Genomic DNA, 9,871 nt, shown 5'->3' on the forward strand with positions numbered 1-9,871 from the left:
CCCCTCCAACATCCTTCATCCCCTCCTGTTCCTGCAACCAATTCTCACATCTCTCTTGAATCAGAGAACCTCAAAGACTTGCAGCCAATGCCCTTCTGCCATTTCTGTTCCTTTTAAACAAGAACCAGATTGGCTCTGGATGCCCTGGGTGTTCCATCTTCGTATGGGACCCTTTAGCTCTCACGGCTCGTGTGTTGATGAGATGAGTGGAGGTCAAGAGGCGGAGGGCAAGGCCCTTGTGTCACGTTTGCTTTGAGAGAGGCTGGGCTGTGTCCTCCCCACCGTCACCCCATGAACGCTCTCACCGCCGCTAATTGCTGCTCACTCCTCCTCTCACAGAAGCGGGGCTCTCTGTGTCCTTGACGGTTCAGTTGTGTCTTCCCTTTGCAGTCCTTCAAAGGCCTCCTCCAGCTTTGTGGTGCCCTGCAGAGATCTCATTAGTTTCTGCTGTCTCCCTCGGAGTGCAGTCGGAAGGCTCCGCTCACCTTCGCGTCCTCATCTCTTCTCCTTCCTGACTCTGATGCTCTGGCATTACTGACCCGGTCTGGGGAGGGCCGTGGTGGTGGAGAGCCTCGGCAGGGCTTCAGGAGCCCCAGCTTTTTCATGGACAAGCCCCTGTCTCCCCAGCCTCTGTTTTTCCGTCTGTAAAACCATAGGCCAGCGTCTCCTCCAGATCTCATCCTCGGGGGCTGGGGGAGCAGGGGTGTGTGCCCTCCAGCAGAGGGACTGAAGAGCAGGCTGGGTCCAGGAATGGGGTTTTCCCGGGACTGTTGACTACAGCCCCTAAAGGCCTGCCTGCCTCCAGTGTTACCAGGTTCCGCTCCGCCCTGCAGTTCCCGCACCTCGTCGTTTTGGTTTGTTTTTCCTCTTTTCCTTCAGATCTCCCAGGAGCTTCACGTTGCTCCAATCTGTTTCTGCTGTGGCTCCATTCACCCGGATGAGGAGTGCCGTCCCAAACCAGCAAAAGTCATTCATTGGAAGTGACACAGACCAATCAGAAAGATGCCCTGGAGGGGACCCTGGAGGCTCCCTGCTGTGCCCACACGTTATCCTTTTAGTGTGGAGAAGGAGGGGACAGAAAGGAGCGGCCAGGGGAGCACTTGCGGTCTGGGACAGCAGCTCTTGCACAAATGTCTTTCTGTATATCTTGCGCTGGTGCTCTTTGGCTCCTCCACCCATTCCTCATCCGTGTAACCAAAGCCCTGCATTAAATCTCTTCTGTCCTATAGGTTTCCGGAGGTTTCTCTTTGCCTGGCTGGATCCTGACTGATATAACATCTGACATCAGAATTCCTCTTAGGGAAGCACATGTCTTTGTATAAGAAAATACCTTGATAAGGTACTTGGGGGGAGGTAGCATCCTGGGGGTATGATTTGACAGGAGACAAGGAACCAAAAGCGATAGTCAAACTGCTCTGCATGGAAAATAAGTGGGAATTCAGAGGTAGGGGAGAGGAAGAGCGCAAAACGGAAAATAATAAAACAATGTAGCAGGAGGTTGCTGCTCAGGTGGTGGAAATGGCTGAGGGCTTTTAGGAATGGAAATATCAAAGACGAGCTTTTATGTTGCTGGCATTCTAGCAACCTGTAAATACCTTCTTCTCACCATCCTTTGGAAATGTCTGCTACCCACAGAGACTTTGTGTGCCTAGCCATGCTTTGTTTTAGGGGTTGTTTTTTTTTTTAATGGAACATTTTTAAAAAAAAAAGGATTGAGGTCCATGTCTGGGCTGACTCAGGGTGAAACTGACAGCACCAGCAGGAGGGTGAGAAGATGCACAAACTGAATTAATTCCGAGCAAGCAGGAGCTCAGAGCTAGAAATGACAATAAGAATAAAGCACTAATCTTTCGTAGCATTTACGATGTGCCAGGCTCTGCTCTAAGCATTTGCACTGAACTAACTCATTTAATTTTCACAACAACTCTAGGAAGTAGGTGCTATTTCTATGTGCCTTCTAAGGATGTGAAAACGGAGACACAGAGCAGTTGACTAAGGCAGATTCTTTCAGCAGATGGGTTGAGCTGGAATTTGAACTCGGGACAGTCTGAACTCCTAACCAGTCCACGTGAGAAGCCCTCTAGGAATGTGTGCGAAGCTTGGGAGGCTTTCAGCCTGCAGTCTGTTGAATGGGAGGCTGAATCTGTCTGACCTGGATTTTAAGGAACAAGACGAGCCTACCTGGCATCTGGGTTCCTCTATGTTTGCGTCGTCTTCTTGTCTAGCTCTGAGCTCCCTCTGGGGCAGGGACAGTATTTTATTCCTCTGCATCCTCAGCTCTAGCAAGGGGCCTTGCATAAAGCAGGACAAGGCTCAGTGGAAGTGAGGGAGGGAAGGAAAGACCCAAAGGAAGCTGGCACATTCATCTAGACCAGGCTGGGGCTGAATCCAGGGCCAAGGGAGACATTTGTTGCCTCCCCTCCCCTCCCTTCCTCACTTCCCCCCTTCCCATGGCCCCCAGTGCTAATTCCATCTCTACCGCCTCCCATGCGGGGCGAGAAGCTGTGAATTTTTTCTAATTGAGAAGGAAAACATCTTCTGTATAGTCAAGGCAGCTACATCAAGGCAGGACTGTGGAGGCGAGCAGCACGAGCTGGCAGCAAACACTCACCGCGATTCGGAACCGCTTTTCCTGCCGCTGTGACACGTTTAACTCTCCCTGTGTTTTAAAATGTAAGAGCCGCGACACCCTCTTTGAAAGCCCCAAAGAGAGAGAGCGCTGACATCTCAACAGGGACAGCTCTTCGGGGAGGTGCAGAGGGGATGAGGGTACTGTACAGCAAAGGAGTAGTCGCTCTCTGCAGTATTGTCTCTTCGGGATTTATTCTAGCATTCTTTATTTCATTTTCATGTGATAAAAATTGAGATGTACAACTCTTGTCTCAGCAAACACGAGCGGCAGTCAGCTGGAAAGAGCTTTGTTCTCCACCGTGGGTGGGTGACAGGCAGGAGACAGGCTCTTGGGAAACAATTCTAGGCACCGTGGGGATAGAATTCCCTCTTTGATCACCCCCAGGCAGCAGGCTCACACATAGGTATGCAATGCACACACACATGCACACAAAATACCTACATGTGCGCACACACACACGTGTACGCACATATCTCTTCTCCCCAAAGCCAGTCCCCAATTCACAAGGAACCAGAACTCCAGATCTGCCCCAATTTCAAGAGACTTCTCTCAGGGACACCTGTGGACACCTCCCCAGGACACAGCACTGCTGATATTGCTGGGATCAGGGAAGTAAAAGCTGGGATGCCACAGGGGGCTGCGTCAGTGATCAAGGCAAGAGATACTACTGTCCAGGACTAGAGTGATGATGTTCACAAACAGAAGGAAGGAGCAGATTTCAGAGATACTCCGGAGGGAGACCTGACAGGACCTAGTGATTGAATGGGAAGTGTCCGTGCATGCTAAGTCAATTCAGTCATGTCCGACTCTTTGAGACCCCATGGACTGTAACAGCCCCCAGACTCCTCTGTCCATGAGGACTCTCCAGGGAAGAATACTGGAGCTGTTGCCGTGCTCTCCTCCAGGGGATCTTCCCAACTCATGGATCGAAGCTGTGTCTCTTATGTTTCCTGCATCGACAGGCAGACTCTTTACCGCTAGCACCATCTGGAATGGAAGCAGAAGAGTAAAAGAGATGAAGGAGTCCAAGTGTGGGGAGGAGTCACTGGTTTCTGGTTTGGCGGCCTGAGTTGATAGAGTTGACAGAGAGCCCTGGGGAGGAAAACGGTGAACTCTGTGTTGGCCTCTGTGAGTTTGAAAGACATCCCAATAGAAATGGCCAGTGGGCAGTGGGATTTGCAGGTCTGGTGTGCAAGAGAGAGGCCAGCCTGGAAACAGAGATTCAAGAGTCCCCACACACAGGTGGCAATTGTAGTCACCCAGGGAGAGTATAGAAGTGGAGAGCGAACAAGGTCAAGTGCAGAGCCATGAGGCTCAACAGTACTAAAGAACCTAATGAGGAAGATGAGATTGAAAACCTGGGGCCACGTGATGGGCAGAAAACCAGGAGAGCAGGTACCTTCCGAGACAAAAGCATGTCCCAAGAAAGTGGGTGTGATCCTCAGCCCTGAAGGCTGCTGTCATGATAAGGACTGAGGGGTGTCCACAGGGTCCACCATCAGGGGTGCCACTGATGACCTTGGAAAGGTCTTTGTGGAAGCAGAACACTAACTACCCTTGAAGCCTGGCTTCAAGGCAAGAAGGAGCAACAGGGTCAGAACCATCAGGACTCTCAAGAGGGGTATTGTTGCTGTTTTCTTGCCTCTTTGGTGGTTGATCTTTACAATGGAAGAGCCTTCAGCAGGTTTGTAGGCTAAAGGGGGCAAAGCAGTACAGAGGCAGAGGCTGTGAGTCCAGGAGGGAGGAGTTACTGGTGGAGAAAGGTGCCAGGAGAGAAAGTGGAAGGGATGGCATCAAGGGCACAGATGGAAATTGGCAGAACAGTATGAGGAAAAGCTCCTAATCTGGGGGGGGCAGGGTGGGAATGGGGATAACAGAGGGAGAGGCTCCATCCCAAGAATGCTTCGAAGAGAGGGAAGGAAGGGCTTCAGCCTTGAAAACCTGGGGCAGCACCGAGGGTCTGGAGCAGTCAAGAGAAGTGGAAAGACCCCTGAGCAGGGACGGAAGGGCCACTGGGGACCCAGCAGTGACCCTTCTTTCATTCCAGTTGTTTGCTGCTCTGTCACCCGATCTCCCAAGGGTAGCCGGTTCTTAAACCTCGCCAAGCTTCTCTGTGGCCAGGGAAGCTGATGGAACTGTGGAGACAGAAGACCCCAGTCTAACTGAGGAGAACTCCCAGCAGAGCCTCTGGCGATGCCATGGGCTACTGTGGGAGGCGGTGTGCTCCCCATCCGTCAAGAAGTCTAAGCCAGGAATCTCAGCTGGGGTCTGGAGAGGAGATCCCCACAGTAGGAGGGAAGCTAGGCTCCAGCCCTCCTATTCTATCCACCCCTAGGTTCTACAGGCAGGGGACAGGGTCCATTTCTCCCTCTACTGTCCCCAGATTGGGAGGGATGATGCTGAATCTGGGAGTGACCCCTGTGGACACTCTCCTCAGTCCCCATGGCCCCACATGGCTCTTGGGAGGTCCTATGCTCCCCCCATCTTGGTATTCTGACAGGCCCTGCGCATTTAGGTTCATTTCTTATTAAACTCAAGTCTGTTAATGCCTCCCTCATCTTCAGAACATCCCAAGAGAATCTGGACATTTGTTCTCTATAATTTTCAGATGAAGAGACTAGGGGTCAGAGAAGTTAAGACTTCTTCCCAAGATCGCAAAGCCAGCGGGGAGCAGAACTACACCCTATGGCTCTGGCTTGCGTCCCATCTATTACACTCCACACAGCTGGGCCCACAGCCCCCACCACGAAGACCTCCTGCCTAGCCCTGAGCAAATGTATCAGCGCTCCAGCATCATGGCTGAGCATTGAAGATGCCCCCTCCCCAAGCCTTCTCCATAGCAATCACTGAAACTGACCATGACTGGAGCCTCCAAGAATGGACCCCAGATGTTCAAGCACCCTCAAATCTCAGTTCTCCCCCCCCACCTCGAGTTGATCCAGGGAACCCACCACCTAGCTGAGTGTCCTGGTCCATCCAGCCAGGAAAACTGTTTTTCCCGACTCTTTAATCCTCACAGAATCCTTGTAGAAGAGGTGTCTCTGCCTTGCAGATGAAGGAACTGAGGCTCAGAGAAGTGAAGTGACTCCCTCCAGGTCCCAGAAGCATCCAGGCTGGATCAGAGCTCCTGATTCTGAAACTAGTGCTGCTTCCCTTCATTCCACTCCCTCTCCGGTTCCCGGAAAACCAGACGTGATCCTCTCTCCAGCTAGCTTGCAGATTCCAGACATAAGGACCGAGTCTCCTGGACTGTACAAGTACAAATCATCAGATGCAAGCTCTCCCTGCCTCTCTCTTGAGGTCTTTGTGGCAGCGCTTTAAGAAAGTTCTGGCCAAATGCCAAGGGAGCTAAGGACTGCCTAACATGGAGCTAGGAAGACATGATTACTTGCTGAACATCCCTGAGGGCTCTCAGGGGACACTTAGAATAGCCGCATCCTGAGTAATCCCAGGGACCAGAGCTAGAACCGCTGGGAGTTGGGGGTGGGGGGACAGACGGAGATAGTGATAGAGATTTTAGCTTGCTCAAAGAACTGATGTTGAAGCTGAAGCTCCAATATTTTGGCCACCTGATGTGAAGAGCTGACTCATTTGAAAAGACCCTGATGTTGGGAAAGATTGAAGGCAGGAGGAAAAGGGGACAACAGAGGATGAGATGGTTAGATGGCATCACCAACTCAATGGACATGAGTTTGGGTAAACTCCGGGAGTTGATGATGGACAGGGAGGCCTGACGTGCTGTGGTTCATGGGGTCGCAAAGTGTTGGACACCACTAAGCAACTGAACTGATCAACTGACTGAAGGAAAAATTCCCTCTCGCAAGGGTTGATGCCCCAAGATGGGAAACCTGGCTTTAGGCTAGTATAAGCATCCTGTCTGGTGGGGAGGGTAACCTTCTCCCAAATCAGGATGCCCTAAAGAAATTCCTGCCACAGTTAAAGGTCAGACTAAATGATCCCAAATGCCCTTTCTCACTCTGAGATCCTGTGGTTCCATTAAACACGGCAGGTAGATCCCAGTCTCTCTCTTTCTCTCCCTCCCCCACCCCTGGCCCACCAGCCTCACATCGCATCTGCATCCTTTTTTTTATGAATATTTAAATGTCATCTGATTGCATTATGCGTCACAAGTAGGAAAAAACTGGTCCTGAAAGGCCCTCCTCTGCCTGTCCCCCCTTCCTCACTGCTGTGTAGGAGCCAGAAAAAGAAATTTGTCCCTAAATTACAGCTTCTGTAGCTCCTTTCTCCCCGCCTTCCACCCCACCTCACTCTCCCGGCAGGTCCACCTGGTCCCGAGCTGCGGGTGGTGAGGAGGCCGAGGAGAGTGGGAGGACCAGGGCTTGCGGGAGAGGGGCGGGGAGTTCTAGTCACAGGTGGTGTGGTTTTGCTACTCCTCTCTGTTTTCTCACATAGAAGGCCCCAATTCAGTGTCATATGCCTCCTTTTTCTGACCTATCTCCCAGCACATGACCTGAACATGACTCCCGTCACCATCCATCCATGCCAGCCCTCCCTCTCTGCCTTAATCAACTCAGGCTGCTATAGCAAAGTACCACAGCCGGAGTGGCTTACAAACCACAGGCACTTATTTCTCACAGTTCTGGAGGCTAGAGGTCTGAGACTAGGGTGCCAGCTTTGCTGGACTTCTTCGACAAAGATCTGCATAGTCAAAGCTATGGTTTTTCCAGTAGTCATGTATGGTTGTGAGAGTTGGACCTTCAAGAAGGTTGAGTGCTGAAGAATTGATGCTTTTGAATTGTGGTGCTGCAGAAGACTCTTGAGAGTCCCTTGGACTGCAAGGAGATTAAACCAGTCCATCCTAAAGGAAATCAAGCCTGAATATTCATTGGAAGGACTGATGCTGAAGCTGAAGCTCCAATACATTAGCCACCTGATGGGAAGAGCTGACTCACTGGGAAAGATCCTAATGCTGGGAAAGATTGAAGGCAGCAGGGGAAGGGGATAGCAGAGGATGAGACAGTTAGGTAGCATCACTGACTCAGTGCAGATGAATTTGAGCAAACTCTGAGAGGTAGTGGAAGACAGAGGAGCCTGACATGCTGCAGTCCAAGGGGCCGCAAATAGTCAGACATGACCTAGCAACTGAACAACAACAGTGGTTGGGTTCTGGCAAAGGTCTTCCAGTTTGCAAACTGAGAACTTCTCACCCTCATGTGATAGAAGAGGTGAGGAGCCCTGTGGGTCTCCTGATAAGGGCACTAATCCCATCCACAAGGGCTCCACCCTCAAGACCTAGTCACCTCCTAAAGGTCCTACCTCCTAAGACCATCTCATTGAGGGTTAGGATTTCAACACAGGAATTTAAGGGGACATGACACTCCTTCTCTAACACCCTCTTTGTGGTGATTCCACGCTAGAAGCAAACAGCAGCATCCTGTCCCCAAGTCTCATCCCAGCTGTAGTGAAGTCATCCCAGTGTTGCAGTAAGCAGGTATGGCTGAGCTGGGAAGAAAGAAGCAGGACTGTAAGTGGAGCCATAATGTAGGGGCCTCCCCCAAAGCACCTGGGACTTTGGGTAGAAATAGAAAAGGAGTCAGGAGTGTAAACACTCTCCTCCCGCTCTCAGATTTCCCATCAGGGTTTCCCATTGGCCAAACCCCATGGGAGGCAAAAGCAGAGGAGCCTGGTGGCCGGGTCAGGCTAGTATGGGGAGGGGTGTGAAGGAGGGATCAGACAGGATGTGGAGGGCAAGCGAATGGAGCAGATCCAGCCTGGCCTTCCTCCAACTGCCCCCTGCCCTCCTTGCCCTCCCCCACGTCTTTCTCCTCTCTCCTTCCCTCTCAGGACAAAAACTAATTCCTCTCACTTTCTCATGCAGAACAGTTTACCCATCTTATTGCCTTGGCTCCTGCCAACATCCTGCCCTCAGCAGCTCACCCTCTTGCCCAAGCAGCTTATCAAGGTATATCCCTAAACAAAGACCTTAAGAGGAATTGTGCTGTCAAGCTATTAAGCAATCTTTCTCCCCCCATTCTTTTCACCTTAACTATTTAAAAAGAAGAGGAAGGAGGGAGAGGAGCATTCCCAAAGGCAAGAGTAGTCCATCCCAGAAACTTCTCTGCCCAAGTGTGGAAACAGAGGGATGGGCTTTTTGGCTCCTGCCAGGCCCCCATAGTCCTGGGGTGCTGACTGAGGTCCTGCTTTCTCCCATGTGCTCCTCAGGAAAAAAGTGGGGAGCTCCACTGGGTCCCCCATCCCAGGGATCTCTACCTAAAGGGCTTCTATTGCTGCCCATCCAGAGCTAGCTGGGGCCTTCCCTGGTGGCTCAGTCCATCTGCAATGCAGGACACTTGGGTTGGATCCCTGGTTTGGGAAGATCCCCTGGAGAAGGGAACGACTACCCACTCCAGTATTCTGGCCTGGAGAATTCCATGGACAGAGGAGCCTGGCCGGCTACAGTCCACCGGTTCGCAAAGAGTCGGACGGAACTGAGTGACATTCACTTTCACTCTTCAGAGCTGACTGTGACCCAGCACAGCCCACTGCTGCCCCTGGAGATCTGTCCCCCAGCCCAGGAGGCAGCCCTGCCCCGGAAGGAGTTTGCTGCCTCTCCACACCTCCCTCTCTTCTCCAGCCCCGGGGACCCAGGGCAGCCAATGGGGCTGTTAACAAAGGCTCCCCGCTGGGGGCTGAGTTTCCCCCTCCAGGAGCCACTTCCTCGCTAAATATCACCCTCTCTAATGACCTTTTTAAGTCTCCACTTTCCTGCCTTGGTATTTAGAAAGCAGCTTGGTCTCTGGGGAGGGAAGGGAACTGAATACTTATTCAAGGCACTTCAGAAGGCTGGCTCCAAATAGAGAGAAGAGAACAGCCTCCTCCTTCCCCACCGGAGGCTGGTGCTGCAGCCCCGGCCAGCCGCAGGGACTCGGCAGATGCCCAGCAAGGTTGTGGACTCACAGCTGTCACTCAGGCTTCAATACTAGCGTGCCCGGTGTGAGCTCACACCAGCATGTTAGAACGTCGAGTATCTGCCCACATGCTTTCTGTACGTACCAGCAGGAAGATGAGCATGATGGATGGGGTGGTGAGTGTGGGCCCTGGGCAGTGGGTGTGCATGGGGTTGTGGCATAAATCCACCTGTGTACGTACATGGGAGTGTGGACGTGCTCATTGCACACCTGTGGGGAATTGGAGGCTTGGTTCTGTGTCTGTGCACTAGGGGCCCGAGTCTGTGGACACAAACGTGTGTGCATAGGATCTGAGTATGATTCTGACTTT

Source organism: Giraffa tippelskirchi, chromosome 5, assembly GCF_054371585.1.
Source record: "Giraffa tippelskirchi isolate mGirTip1 chromosome 5, T2T-mGirTip1v1.2.pri, whole genome shotgun sequence".
Taxonomy (NCBI): domain Eukaryota; kingdom Metazoa; phylum Chordata; class Mammalia; order Artiodactyla; family Giraffidae; genus Giraffa; species Giraffa tippelskirchi.